The 16,090-nt window shown below is 33.7% G+C and overlaps 1 long non-coding RNA gene across 11 annotated transcripts in view; it reads left to right on the forward strand.

Annotated features, from left to right (window-relative positions):
• Positions 1-14,745, forward strand: part of LOC148626379 (uncharacterized) — a 93,793-nt gene extending 79,048 nt beyond the window's left edge. For all 11 annotated transcript variants that reach the window (XR_015920054.1, XR_015920051.1, XR_015920053.1 and 8 more), the window contains 2 exons: positions 11,619-12,020; positions 13,385-14,745. This is a non-coding gene — a long non-coding RNA (uncharacterized LOC148626379). The remainder of the gene's footprint in view (positions 1-11,618; positions 12,021-13,384) is intronic.
• Positions 14,746-16,090: the final 1,345 nt, after the last annotated feature.

Genomic DNA, 16,090 nt, shown 5'->3' on the forward strand with positions numbered 1-16,090 from the left:
GTATATAAAAAAAACAATAAAAGAGTATAGCAAAATGGCAATTCTAATCAACACGGACGATATGAAACTAAAGGGAATATAATAAAAAGAGGGGGCTGGGAAAAAGGAGTGAGGTGAGAGATAACCATGGCAGTATTATTCAGATCTTTTTGTTCGTTTTATGAAGTGAAGAACACACGCACCAGCCAACATAAATACTATCGTAACGTTAAAACCAGCTAACCGTGCCAGCAGAGAATTTCTGTATTCGGTATACAAATTGCATTCCATAAAATAGTGAGGGCAATCCTCGAAAGGATGTCCACAACTACAAGAAGGGATGGGACCACATTAATATAAAATAAGTCAGTATTTTAGAGCTGCACACCACACATGTTTGTAAGCCTGGTATGAATAAAATTAACTTTCCTTTCTCCAAAATTGAGGTATTCAGTTTTTTTTCTCGTTGTCCTTTAAAGATTCTTTTGAAAGTGCCTATGTTCCTGGCATTTCTTGCCTCTAAGTTCAGCTGATTCCAGTCACCAACTGTTGAGTATGAACAGAAAAGTGATCTTTCAGTACAATATATTAGATCCGCAATGTCTCGTTATAGTAGAACGCATACTAAAATGATAAGAAAAAATTGAACAGATCTGGTAGAAAAAAAGGCGATTTAGACAACGTTATAACTAGAAGTGCTATTGATGAGATGAAACTCCACTACTTTCCCACGAAAGTTTTCTATGACAAAGTCTCAATATTCTAAACTTAATGCAAACTCAAGATGTGAAACAATACAAAACACCAATTATATAAATATTGTAAATTTCTGTATGCTCACGGGTGGATCCAGACACTTTGAAAAGGAGGGTGTCAGTCGGGGTTCCTCTGAAAAGGGGGGATGCTAGGACATTATTCACCATTTTTTGTCAATTTTACATATGAAAATGACAAATTATCCAATGGAAAAGGGGGGAGTGGCCAACCCCCTGCACCCCCTCTGGATCCGCCATTGATACTGCAGCATTATAGAACCAAATACTTAAAGGAAGTGCAAGATCCAAAAGATAATTAAATACAAGATTATGTAAGTACTTCGGGTTGATTTTTGTTGTGTATTGGCCAAGCCGGTTTCTAGGATTTATTGTCGTTAATAACTATACAAAAATCTACTAATTGCCCCTTTACACTTTGACGTTTTTATACTTTAAGTATACAATACTGATGAAATTTCAACTACATGTACTTCAGAACTATTGTGACGTTATGAACTAATGCAAAGATTTCGCTATATACGTAAAGAACATGTCCTGTTTACGGTTTAACAAATTTGTGCGTTTCCTTTGATCTGTTCAAATCACCAATAATTTCTGTAAAGTTTATTTAAAGCCAAAGATAAATTTTCAAATGTTGGTTTTATTTAATAAAACAAAGTGGAAATTAAAAACACACACCTGTGGAAGCGGGTATGATGAAGTCATATGGAATTCGAGAATTTTGGAATAGGGTCATACTTTATCAATGTAAATAAGACTGCTATGTAAGGGATTTGCTTTCTCTCCGGCTATCTGCTTAGATCTATCGGTCCAGGCGTTGTCAGGTCCCGCCGTGGTAATACATTTTATTCGCGGTTAGATTGAATTTACCGAACTCAGATTATAGCCCCTCTGATATAGGCCCTAATCGTATAAGCTTCAGATAGAATACGGTAGTATGTTGACTTTTATCATTTCTTACTTGATCGATGATATGAGGCCTGTAAACAAACTTCAGCTACAAGGAGTCGGTCAGGAAAAGGGTTCATCTTTAAAGAAAGAGGGCATGAAATTGAAGTCTTCAACTATACACAGAGGGAAAAAAACAGCATAAAAAAATGATAATGTACCAAAAACTATTTAGAATGATATCGGAGTTTAAAAAGTAAACTTATACCGTTATTTCAAAGGCTCGTTGCTACATTTTCCTACTGTATACATTGGTACTTTTAATTTCATTATCAAATACAGTAAATGGAAAGTTCATGGACTTTTATCTTCTTCGTTACTATTGCTTTTGTTTTGATACAACATGTGTCAAAAAGACCGGTGTCGTGATGGTGGATTTAGGTATACCCCTGTCATTGACAAATTCAAATCATGGTGTTATAAACAATGCTGTATCAATCCTCAGGTATACCAATTCTCTATTTTCTGTCTAAGTGTTGATAGAGATAGCTAATATCTCGATTGTCTTAAGTTACATAATATTCTCATAGTCAAAAATAAATTGTTCAAATTGGTCTGACATCCGATACCAAGAAACGGAGCTGAGGGGATAAATTAAGGATTTCATAACCGTATAAAATCAGCTACTGGCATTCCGTGGGGTATTAATACCCCACAAAGCTGCGACTATCGTTGACGTTTTTGTCTGCTATGTAGCATTTTTTATCCATGCTAAAAAGCAGTTTTATCTCTATTAACTGTAGCCAGAAACTTGTACCCCTATGAGGGTCCAAATAAGGGTGTTATGTATATATCTTGTCAATTTAAACTCATATCTCAAATCTGATGCAGACAGTAAATCTAGGTTTACGATTTCATATAATGATTTATAACTGGTTTGGTTAATTTTTCTTTAAATTGACAAGATAAAGTTTACATGCTTAGGAAAATGTGTACTTTTCACTATCACTATCGCGAGTTGTTGACACAAGATTCGAGGTAATACATATCGTCAAACGTCTTCCGTAAGTGTTGACGCACACTCGTGCAGACTGGAGTTATTAGAGTGGACTTATCTCCTACTGTTTTCACGCCAGAGAAATCTGTTATTATCTCCGGTTCTCGTGTAAAAGTGGTAACGAAGATTAAGCTAGTTATGTCCTCGACGTCGTACGTGTGTAACCGAAGTTGAACGAAGTTTTCCGATCCTAACGTCAAGAAATGACCGAGTGACTTTTGATTGGAGTTGTCTTTCTTAATTTTCCCCTGGTTATTATCATATTATCAGTGATAGAATGTGGGTAGGGAAATCCAGGTTGTAAGGGTTTCGAGTTCATGAATAATGATTTACTGCAAAATTGTTTAATCTGAAAATGACATTCCGACTCCGTCGATGTAGTTCCACTGACAGGGAAATGTCACTGCAGATCCTCGATGTAATTAGAAGGCAAAAACATGTTTCTCCATGGAATAGTTTCCAATACTTTTAGCGCTTAGCAGGACCTTTTCAAAATGAAAGAGCTAGAACATCGCCACTGTAAAATATCAATTTTCAATTAAACTTTGTAACCTCATCGAACCATAATCCAAGAAAGGTTTCTAGGTACTTTTTTTCTCAACAACAGTTACGCCAGACAGTGGGACCACAGTCAAAGATGGTTTCCGGTATCTCAGCAGTACGGAATACCGATCCGGGTATTATATCAATCTCGCCATACGCCTCCAATCTTGGTTTCTGTTTAGTACTTTAACTGTAGATAATTATATGTTCATTCGAGTTCCACATTCCCATGGATAACGTTACCATTGATTGTTTCAACCTTTGCTTTTTACATCGAATACCAATTGAATCATTAATTTTTCATAGAAAAAATATGATGAAACAGAGAAAATATCTTCCCCTACAGATTCCATTAAAAACTTCATCCATCCATAAACAGAAAACAAATGGACGACATCCGCGTTTGTTTTTTCTGTTTTCCTTGTTTATGCAGAAAAAGGGAAAGCTGTAGTCTCAAAAATAGTTTTACGATTTTAAAAACCGACCATTGTTTAATTTTTTCCCCCATTTGAAATACACTTGTGATAAAGCTATTGTTCAAATTTTCGAGAAAATTAAGTTTTGTTCATTTCATTAATAAGGGGCAGGGCAGATGCTTATTTCTTTGGTAATTTGTACACGTAAAAGAAGTCAAAGGGATAGAGAATTGGATGGAAAAATTCACCGATATTTGCGATTTATATTTACACGTGGATATCAGAATTCCTAGGTGTACAACCGTTTTAATTCCAAGATAAGTAATCATCCAAATTAAATTATGGCACTGCTTATATGCTGGAGGTGATTCTGGATGCAGAAAAAATCCACCGATCAAACAATGATTTTCTTTTTTGCACACATCTGTATTTTTGGGAAAATCATATACATTTTTTGTATTCATCTCCCACTTACATCAACCAAATCAAAAACGATAACTCTTGCTAAGTCCAAATTTTATGTACCATTTTTATCAATATTTCCTTCAAAACTGTAATTGTATAACCGAATGGCTAACAAACGCTGGTTATGTGGTCTGTAACGGTTTCTAAATAAGAAATACATGTTAGTGTTGTGGGTTTTTGACATACATAAATCACCCCCTGTCTGATATTTATAAAGACTGCTACTAAAGAGTTGATTTCTTACCGATATTGTTTGTTCAATCCATCGGTAAGCTGTTTACATTATGATGTATTTTTATTACTGTACACCTTTTCATTCACCTTTCTGCACTGTTTCCAATTGCGATTAGTTCCACTTATTCCCCGTCACAATAAAAACGTATCGACATATTGGGTTATTAAGGAATGAATCTATGCCTTGATTAAATCCCTTGTACACAAAATAAAATTTTACAAAGACCTTTTATTCAGAAGGTATAAAGGACAGTTTATCCTTATGTGAACCTTTTTCCATTCATGTTTTCGACTTTTATTTCGCTTACTGGGTCACTATTACATGGTTTCTACAATACGCGATCGTAATCTTTTATTGGGATCAATTTATGTACACTCGGTTAACAGACATTCATACGAAAATCATTCGTACGACCCGAACAAAAGCAAAGTATTATGTTATTTTATTGTAAAACGTATTAGTTGATACATTGCGCACAAAAGAAATTTCACCTTCATTTGAATAACAATTTTTTACTTTCTGCTTATAATGGCTTTGAATATACACACAGTTAATGTTTACAACACCATAAAATATCATTCTAAATAAGTCTATATATTCATAACAAAAGCCAAGCTTTGGAAGTCATCAATGACACGGATGTACTTTTACAATAAAGGAAACAGATCGGTTTACAGCAGAAGCGCTTACGAGAGCGACTACCAACAATGGGATGTGCTTTTGTAAAATCCGCCATTGTCATGTAGTCGGTAGAATGGACACAAAAGAATTACAACTTTCGGAGCAGAAAATTGTCAGAAATCTTAATGATGTTTCTCTTTTTTTAAATAAAGCATTGAGAAAATGGTATAGGGCAAAACTTAATACATTTCAAGGCTATCTATTGAAGAGCAAACTTTTATTTGATAAGTTGAAAATAACAATCAAGAAGATATTTGGAAAGTGGAGTGGGATAATTCGCTGAGAATAAAACGAGACATGTTGCTACTTCAAACTTAAAAGCTTTTGCACATATTAATTTACACAGAAAGTACACAACAGTACTACAATACAAATAAGAATTAGTTTAAGGTTATACTAAACAAACACCGGACGAAAACCAAGCAAACTTAAAACTGAAAATTTAAAACAAAACTAATTCTAAGATACATAAAACGTTAAGTTATGACGTGTTAAGAAGCACACATTGAGTAGAAGACATTAATCATCTGAGTCATTTACAATGGCCTGACTTTCAGAAATATTTACAACCCATATGCACATCTTGGCAGATCCAAAAGTGCATCGAGATTGTTTACCAAGCGGTGTGTTGATTGAGATTCACGTATATCTTGTCACAGTTTTTATAATTCATTTTCCCAACACGTAAGTGCGAAAGTGTCTTTTACCACTCGTTGGCGCTAAAGGCTGTTTTGGATGCCCGTCCAAGTCAATATATGCTGGCATTGACGAATTTAAAACTTAAGGGCACTAAACATTCTTGTAAATTTGCTTACTGATGCATATATAAATTGTTAGCTATGGATAATTGTATTTTCGCTAGTGTGAAATAGGATTTTTAGTTTGAACGAAACATGTTTTTCTTACATATTTCGCCATGTTCTGGACACTAAGAATATTAGCATTAGTAAACCTAGATACAGGTATAGCACTTCAAAGCATTTCATAATATCAAAATTATTGCGCATAAAATTTCGTTTTGTAATCTTCAAATTGGGTGTGTTTACAAGCAGTTTGTACTTCCAGGGCCGGATTCAGACACCTTGAAAGGGGGTGCCAGCCGAAGTTTCTAGGAGAAAAGTGGGTTCTAGGACATTTTTTGCCAGTTTTTGCCAATTTTGCAAATGAAAATGAAAAATCGTCCATTAAAAAGGAGTGCCAACCCACTGCACCTCCTCTGGATCCGACACTGACTTCTCAAGTCATATGGTCAAAAGTTGATAAAACCCTGATGAATATGATTAACAAGACTTGCTAAGATTCGTATTATAATTTATATAGTATAATTGAATGTTCTTTAGCCAGTAGTTTGTCATATCAATATTCATGGATATAGTTTTGGCTATTGCCCATTTGCTTTTGGACTTTGATTATCGACTCGTGCTTTGCTTTGTCCCCATGAGACTCAATAATACTTCGAATGTTTTCTCTTTTTATTTTTCTTCTCGAGGAATTCTGAGTGATCATATTTTGTCTTTAGTTTTCGTTAAGACAGTTAAACGTTTGCAGTATATAATTTTTTTTGTCGCTAATGGCATATTTACGTCCCGGAGAGATATGTTAGGATGGTCACAAATTTTACTTTCATTTTTATTGTTGACTAAAAGTAAAATTACTCAGATTTTGACAGTTAATAAAAATTCAGTACACAAATTATGAAATTCCCAAGGAGTTTCTCATGTAATTGTTTAATTAACTTTTTTAAAACACAAATTTTTAGTTATCGTGACAACTTTAAACAAAAACCTATCTTCGTCATACAACTACGACAGAATATGTTGATTTTAAAGATATCTCTGAAACATGATCCGCCATGCTGTCGTTTTAGACAGATCTTTTATGATCGAAGGTCACTGATACCTTCCGAATGTCCTTGCGTGGAAGGGTTTCAGGGGTATCTAATGGTTTTCCGCTTACTTGCTTGTATACTGACCTCCTACGAATAGCCGTCTGACTGTCGCCATGGTTAAATTTGTAATCACCGAATTTTGTGAAAAAATGTTTCGATTGCGATATGTAGATATTTAGGATAGATTTTTCTCGATGTGGCTTACACCGTCATCATGAACCGTCAATTTTTATTTCCCGTGTCACTGGGTTTGATGTTTCTATAACTTTATCAGGGAGAAATGTGGATGAAAAAATGGAAACTCCATATAATTGTCTATAAACCTGATATAAATCTTGTACCTTCTTTTGTCACGAAAACAAAACAATGTGATGATATGTAACGTTCTTAAACTGAGAAAATGACAACTCTGATGTTTCCCCCTCCCTGCCCACTGTGTGCATGGTTTAAACCACATGGCCTGTTTATATACATTTAGCTGACTCAAAGGATTCAGTATCAGTGGAAAGTGTGCTCTTTACCTATTTTTACTGTTTGATTCCTATAAATCATAAGTATTCAATACATATTTATTTGTTGTCAATTTTTAGCTTTGTCTGTATCCCCTATTACATCACGACCATCCCATAATATTTTGCGTGTAACAGTCATGATGATAAAAAAAGCTCAACAACAGAACGTGCTAAGCATCTATCATATCGAACAAACCATTAAGCAGACTAGGCTATCATAACTAACATCTGATACAGATCTGAGCACTAACAACACTAGTTAACCAACATAATCCTCCGCCTTATTGAACGTTCGTCCTCACAAATCAATTAATTTGTAGGTTGTCTTCTCCAAAGCCGATAATTAATAGATGATAAAACAATGATTGAAATTGACAAGGTTTGATGGTAATTACCGTGTTAGAAGAAGGATTGGAATCAATTTCAGCCTCCAATCTCCAACAATAAGGGTCTATCATTTAGATTTAATTGTGGCCTAATTGGCTGAATAGGATGCTGGTGGGGAAATAGGGCGGATAACTCAAATTATAGCGGAATCAATTGTTCTTGTCAAGTTTCCGAGGGATGGTGATATTTCTACTGACTTGTTTAATTATAAACGACACAACAAAAAGTAATGCAATTACAGCTTTATTGAGTCAAACGTTTCATTTTTTTTTGTTAATGACAAAATTGTAATTCTGGGAATTATAAGACCAGTTTATGAGTAAAGCACGATGATATAAGGTTTCGTATAACAGCATAAAATAAGTTGATATTTTTTTATTTAAATTGATCATGCTTGAAACGAGTGGTTTTAGGGTGTTTCCATATATTTTGGTTTTCTTAAACGTTGATACTATTTTAAAGTTTTTGTGTGATGTAAAAGGTGGGGAAAATGGGGATATTTTTTTTAACATGAGCCGTTTAATATTACATAGGGAACATATAATTATAACTCCTTTCTAAATATCACTGATTAAAGACTGTTTACAAATGTACTAGTATATGGTTTGCGGTGTTGCTAGGTGTAAGTATGAATATGGAGTACATATAATTGATCCCATCAAGTCAAACAAGCACAGTTGTAACTGGAGGAAGAACAGAAAAAAAAAACTTTTTTCCTACGTCCGCGCTTTCCGTATCATGGGAATTTAGTGAACTTCCATTGATTTACATCTTCTACACACGCATCTTAAGTAAACCATCTGTGATGGTACGACATACTAGAATCCTTTTGTCTGTTTGGTATATCTGGAATGTAAAAAAAATCTGTAATTTTAAGGGGAAGCATTCCATTGTTCCTCTTATCTTGTTTTAAATCAACGGACTAAAGCATGCATGATCATATTTCAAGTGTTTTTGAACATTTGACGGGTATCGGCTATTGTTTTTAACTAGTAGGGTATTTCAAAATTACCAGAGATAGGCTTTAAATGTGGAAATCTTCATGGTGTGACGCATCATAAAGACGCCTTTGTTTTATGACTTGACACAGGCACAAACCCGTAAACTCTAATCTCTGTTTGTACAAAATATTAATTTTCGCCACCTTTTTGTCATACTACACTTATGTTTTAAAATTCAAAGTTTGTATTGAAGTTTAATAAACCGTAATTTGTCAAACGTTTCCCCACAAGTCCCTGATGTTATCAATATTTTAAATGATGTAATTTGATTGTATTTAAATATTCGATTCTCATCTGCAACTAAATTATGCATTTTAAGTATCAAATGTTGAGTAAGAATTCTATTACGCACTTTTTTACATAAAATGATTAATGTTCAGATGAATATTTACAGGCCTACTTCAAAAACACGCCAACGGGCAATAAAGGGTGCTCTCGAAAAATCTGTCGCTAACTATCCACTACCAAGCATAATATTTTCCCCAATTTTCCCCCGTATTTTAGTGTCGTTCCAACTGTTTCCATTGATTTGATATTTTACATATCTATTCTCTGCAATTGTTTTACCTGCTATTTTCAATATTAAAGAATAATCTATCAATAGTACTTCGTTTTAAATAGACTTATGGACTCCATATACGAGAGACTTACGTCGTTTCATTCGCTCTATACTCATGCAAAATAAGTAGAATAAACTTTTGTTTACTGTTTTCTTGGTATGTGTATTTGTCGTAGTACGCAATTTCAAGATTCCAGTGTATAAATAAACAATAAATAGTTATGACAATTCATGAAAGAGTAATCAAGGGAACCAAGGTTATAGTGGTAATCAAAAGAATGTAATCCAGGGACAAAGGCCCGACATGAAAAACAGACATACACAAAAAAGAACATAAAGTAACTAAAATCATACATACAAAGTAACAAAAGCAAATGAGCAACTCGGAGTCCACTAAAAACTGGGAGCATGGACCAGATGCACCGGTAGGGTAAGCGTCCTCTGCTTTTCTAGAAACACCCGCCGAGTTGAAAATGTCCAAATTGATTTCAACATGAAGACAAAATGTAGATAGTAGTGTATATTTAAATGTCAAGGTGCATATCTTGAACTACCAAATTTTTCTGCGCTGTTCTTACTTTTTTTTAGTTTCGTTTCTCTTGTGACTTTTGGTTCCATTTCCGGGTGTCGGGTACATTGTATTTACCCTCATTTATATGAGAAGAATGTAACAAGTTTACTAGGTATTCACTCCGTCAGGTAAATGTTCATGATGCACAATAAAAGAAAATAACATGACTGTAACCTAATCATGCAAAGAGAGCTATAATAGCTAATGTGAAACGTTATTGTCATGTTACGTTTGTAGCTAATGGTCTCTTGATAGTTTGTTTACAATTAGCGCTATCTCTTGTGTATAAAATGGCGGAACGACTCGGGATCGAACTCTTGAATATACCCTTTTATGTTTTTATAGATATACATCATTTTCAATGATGAATAGGTTGAAAATCTGATATCTAATAGGGAATAAAGAAGAAAGTACTCGATAGTGACGGTTTGTGTATCAACCTGAGCCGTTCTTCAAACATGTCGCTATTATGTTTGTTTGTTCAATTCAAAAACTAGTAAGGCATTAGCGATTACTGCAACAATGCTCTATAAAACAGATCGACAGATAAGCAAATGAAAAGAGTAATGGTGTTATACGCTATTTGATCGGGTATTTTAAAACGAACAAATTTGTTGACCTTAAATCATTTAACGACTACCGTAAGTGGGTATTGTCATTTCCCAGCAATCAATGCAAAACTTACTTCCGGTAATCTATCAAAGGGTTCCAAGACGGTTTTGGTGAGGTCTAACTTGGAAAAATGGCAATTGATCTGGAATGAAAGTAATTCTGGTAGAAATATAAGCGGCATATTTGTCATTAAAGTATATTGCTGCGGTCAGGAATATCATACATCAACGAAACAGTTTTGTTTGCCATAAAAGCGTGTCTAGCTAGTAGCCACACTTCAATGCAATTATACTAATTGTATTTAATAGGTAAAGTGACAAATGAATGGGATCCTTTGCTGGTTGTACAATACAATACCATAACGTTTTACGATTTGTCATTAATCAGCAGCCTGATTAATGGAACTGGAAAGGATTTTGCTCCAAAATTGGCATAATTGAGATGAGTAGGGGCCTAAGATGTCGTATAAAATTTTGAAAATGCTAGTAAAGAATATTTATTGTTCATGATTGATGAGGTGGTTCATGTTTGTTCCATTTTTCTGCTGGTGGCAGGGGCAACACACTATAAATAGGAGCTGTGTTATAGTTGAAACTTGCCTTTTATGGAATGTTGAAGTTTAAATATTTCCCAGAGCATAGTTATTTGGTAAGCTAATCGGGGTGATGACTTCCTTTTAGCATAGTTTCTAATTTTGTTTGGGTATTTTTGTTGAAAATGAGGAAAATGTTGCACAACTAACATAAAGCTTTTTATGCGATTTCATTGTGTTCATCTAGAATTTGTTACAAGTGAGGGCCTAGTTTTTCTTTCGTTTTCCGCATGTTTTTTTTTAATTCTTAAATTGATATTGCAATGGTGTATTCAAAGTTTTTACTTAATTTCCTTTATTTTGATGTTTATAATACTTGAATGTAATTTTTGTTGTATTTTCTCCGTTACATATTCATATATTTTCAGGGAGGGACAATGCGTCGTGTTTATTATTTACTGTATAATTTTAAAAAAGGTGACTATGTATATAGAAATGTTTTTGTTTTATCTTTAGATTGGCATTGGGTTATCCAAGCAATTATCCACGGGTCTATAGTGACTGAAACTATACAGCCAAAACATGGACATCTTAGCTGAGACTATACAGCCAAGACATGGACATCTGAGACTATACAGCCAACTTAACTATTCTAGAGCTTATTTTTGTGGTGTAGAAATCATGACCCAGCCTATCCAGAAGACACGACTATGACAATGATATAGCCAATGTAGAAGATGTCAAACCACATAACTATAGAAAATCCAGAAGATGTCAAACAGCATAACTATAGAAAATCCAGAAGATGTCAAACAGCATAACTATAGAAAATCCAGAAGATGTCAAACCACATAACTATGGAAAATCCAGAAGAAAAATCAAACGACATAACTATGGCAAATCCACTATGACAATCTTGTAAGTACATGCACGTCAGTCTCCTAAAAAATTCCTTAAAATCAGACAAATATGCATAAGGTTCGTTAAAAGTTATTCAATCTGATTCAACACATATTATATTTAAGAAAAAAAGTCCACGAAACCTTTTTTTCAAAATCATTTATGTGTTACCATTCAGGGACGGATCCAGAGATTTTGGAGGAGCATCCATGCTATTATTCTTCTATTTTTTGCAAAATTTTGCAAAAATTAACAACATATTAAAGGGGGGTCCGACCACCGAAACCTCCTAGATTCGCCTTTGCTTTGTATCATAATGTCTTGTCAAGATAATGTTGAGATGGGAAATAACTTTAAGTCATATTTCCAGTTTACTATTAAAACTTTATGTTTTATCAACATATAAAAATGAAGTAATTTAAAATATAGTATACGTAAAAATGGCTCAGTATTCAGAGTGTGTAAAGTAATGTATGAGTAACCATGCAGGTCTGAAATCGACTACAACTTTATCATGCCGAAGACTTAAAATTTGAAAGGCATTAACTATGCATCTTAATGTTTTCTTTAATTAAATATTCATTTGAAATAGCAGGAAGTTTTCAAAAGGGATTGTCAGATACATTTGTTTCAAATACGATGGCGTGTAAAATTTGTAATCGGTTTAATATTAAGAATTGAGATAGAAAAAATAGGTCAAGATTTGCCTAGATTTACACAATGGTGACAGATATAGCAGAAAATGAAAACATGGTTAAGTATAAGCAAAAGAAAAAAAATACAGTGAGTGTATAATCTTTAATAAACATTAACATACACACAAAATAAAAAAAAAATTCTCACAAAATGGATCAAAATGAATACTGGGATAAATGCAAAAACCGACTAACTCGAATATCATCACATAAGTTATCCTTCCTAGAAAATTTCCACTATAATATGTGAGTGTTACTCTCAGCATAAGAAAAAAAAATATGTCTATGAAATAAAGAAAACAATCTCTACTCGGATTTAGACCAAACGCTGTTAATATTTCAGGACTTAAGTTCATTAATATTTGACACTTCAAAGTCTCTTCCAAGGCTGTCACATTTTTTTTTCGGTTTCATTGAGGCTTGCAGTTAATTACATATCATAACTAAATAAGTAAGCTACATGTACCAGACATTTTTGATATATTTATTAACATGCATTGTGATAGAACACAAGGGAACTTGCCAATTAAGCTATTTTTACATTTTCCTGTCACAATATTGCAGAGTGCCATTAAAACTGCATTCACCTTTTCAGGGTTCAATATTCGTATTGAGGACTACAAAAAATGATTATAGCGTTTCTACAATTTAATTTCCCAATTTAATAACCCATACATTTATTTTCAGGGTCTTATTCTTCTGTGGTGAAGTGTTGAAGAAATATGAAGTTCGGCTATTGTTCCAGAGATTTTCCGGGTACATTAATATGAAACCGAGGTCAAAGGATCATCCGAATGGATTTTTCTCAGGAGCTCGATTAATCATGCGTGGGGAGGTCAAGAACTAGGTCAAGGGAAAAGGGCACATTGAGACATTTTACAGTTGGACATTTTATTTTATTTCCAATTAGTGACCGCAGCAGTATTTGTGTCAACCCCGTAGCAGTGTTGACATGTCCTATCGCAGGTGTGCAATTTTCATTAGTTGTTTTACGGACGAATCTAATTGTGAATTGTTTATAGCGCTAAAACTGAGAAGTAACAAACAATAATAATAAATACAAGCAGGAAATATTGGATTACTAAAAATCCCTCATTTTTCACAAGTTTTACATGTACAGTTACCTAAACAGAACACTACAGGAGTAAAAGTATTCTATTTTTTGGAACTTCATTATGTTCATGTAGACCAGAATCAAGCAGATAAAATACAAAAAAAAAAATAGATACATAAAAAGTTCAATAAAAGAATATGATCCAATATTCACAACGCTTGTGTTATATATATAAAGTTATCAGAAGTCAGCCCAATAAAATACATGGAAGTGTCCATCAAACTTTTTCTAATGTCATTTCCAAGTTTTCTCTGATAAAATGAATAAATATATATATATATCGTTTTGGCTTCTCACGGGAACTGAAGGATTTGCTCGTCCAGACTTTTTGCTTGGTCGCTAACACTTTCTCCTGTTTGAGATAAATCTTGGTTGCTAGTCATCGGAGTGTTTATTTTCATAGTATTTACTGTTATTGGTTAAAGTTATCGAAAAACCCGGTGATAAATTTTGATAATGCCCCCACAACGATAATATATGTTTTTGCAAAGATAAAATAAGCTATTAATTGTCGTGACATACGAATTATTTAGTTCATAAGCCAAGAGGAATGAACATAAATCAGAAAAGTCAAGACCCACTCCCTTGAGCCGAGTACCATGGACCCGACAAGCATCCAAAATAAACCTTTTGATGTTAAGGTGATGGTTTATGATCTTATTAGGAATTCTCTTAGCAAAAACGATCCCCATTAAGCGGGTTTAATACTTGTTTGTTCTCATATCCTTGTTCTTCAAGGGAATATTAGCCCCATTAAATGGTTTTGTTGGCATTTCTACGCATTTGCACCCATAGCCTTGTTCTTCAAGGGAATATTAGGAAGCACCATAAACTGTTGAAACCAATGACACATCTAGAATGGATTCTCATACTCAAGCTACATGCATAACAGAATTGCAGTTTTGTCGTTTGAAATAAAAAAAGTTTAAAATTGCATTTTTCTGCTTATTTCAATTGAGTGACACCTATAGAAGCTAGATTAAATTGGTTTAAGTAGTCAGCCGCACTGATTTCTATTGTATTAACTTATTTTTTATGAAGGAAAAATTGCACGAAAAACAGACTTGAATGTTTGGTTTACATTTGTATGACGTATTATTAGTAAATATTTAAAAAAAAATATCAAACCAGAACTCTAACAGAAAAAAAAATGGTTTGGTTGATGTAACAGCATATAGGGTTCCAAAATATTTCCCTATCAAAGGTTATTTTCTATGACAATATACTGAGTCTGCTTTTCGCACGTATTTTTTATACATTACAAAACACCTTATAAAAACTCTTATTTCTAAATTCAGTAAATTTACTTTTGTGTTAATTATTCTGAGGTCAGCACACACAAGTCTGAGAAATTATTCCGGTTTCTAGGCTTTTTACTCATTTGCTAATGGACCTTAAGAAATACACGGATTTTTTCTTAAAAGCTTTCTCTCGCTCAAACATGATTAAGTTTTCAACACAAATATTCAGCAAAGCCGCTCTAATGCAATTCAAATCCTGGCCTTATTAACGGAATAAGTATAACTCATTAACGGTATATAATACAGGATTTTACTCTTGTATAAAAGGGATTTCGAATTAAGAACGTTGTAGTAGTCAGTTTTTATGCAGATTAAGGTGCGTTCGGGAAAGATAATGCTGAACATCTTACCCAGACCGCTTCCTGACTTAGCCCAAGTTTTACGGATATATGAAAGTGACACTCGTTCAATTTTATGGAAATATATGCATTTTTAATGAGGGGCTACGGAAAAAGAAAAATCTGCACCTGTTAGAAATGAAATTAATGTATTAAAAAGTAAATAACTCCGAGTGTATTTGTTTTGGAAGACAAACTATGCAACACAATTTTATAAAAAAAAACCCTTATAAATACCGATTTAATTCTTTGCTATGCATTCATTTGAAGCGTAGAAATATCTTGAGTAGTAAAAATATGCCATTTTATTGCTTCTTACATTGAGGTTTATATCAAAATTTTGACAGAATGCATTTTAAGACTTGAATTAAGAGTAATACGCACTGAACATGCTGACATGAAGATCGTCATATTTTAATGACTGCCGATCCGTACCCAAGTAGTGCTCAGAGTGGTTTCACATTCCAGAATGAAATTGTGTCCATTAGCGGACGGAAATGATATAATACGGAGTGATTGGAAAGTGTAAGAATAACAGCAAAGGTATGCATGCAGCTGAGGTATTATGACAAAGCCGTCTCATTTATCGCTTGTTTCAACACTCAAATCGGAAATACTAACGCCTCATTCTGGAACGTAA

Source organism: Perna viridis, chromosome 2 (genome assembly GCF_037379345.1).
Source record: "Perna viridis isolate PV_CMFRI_1.1 ecotype Kerala chromosome 2, ASM3737934v1, whole genome shotgun sequence".
Classification (NCBI taxonomy): Eukaryota; Metazoa; Mollusca; class Bivalvia; order Mytilida; family Mytilidae; genus Perna; species Perna viridis.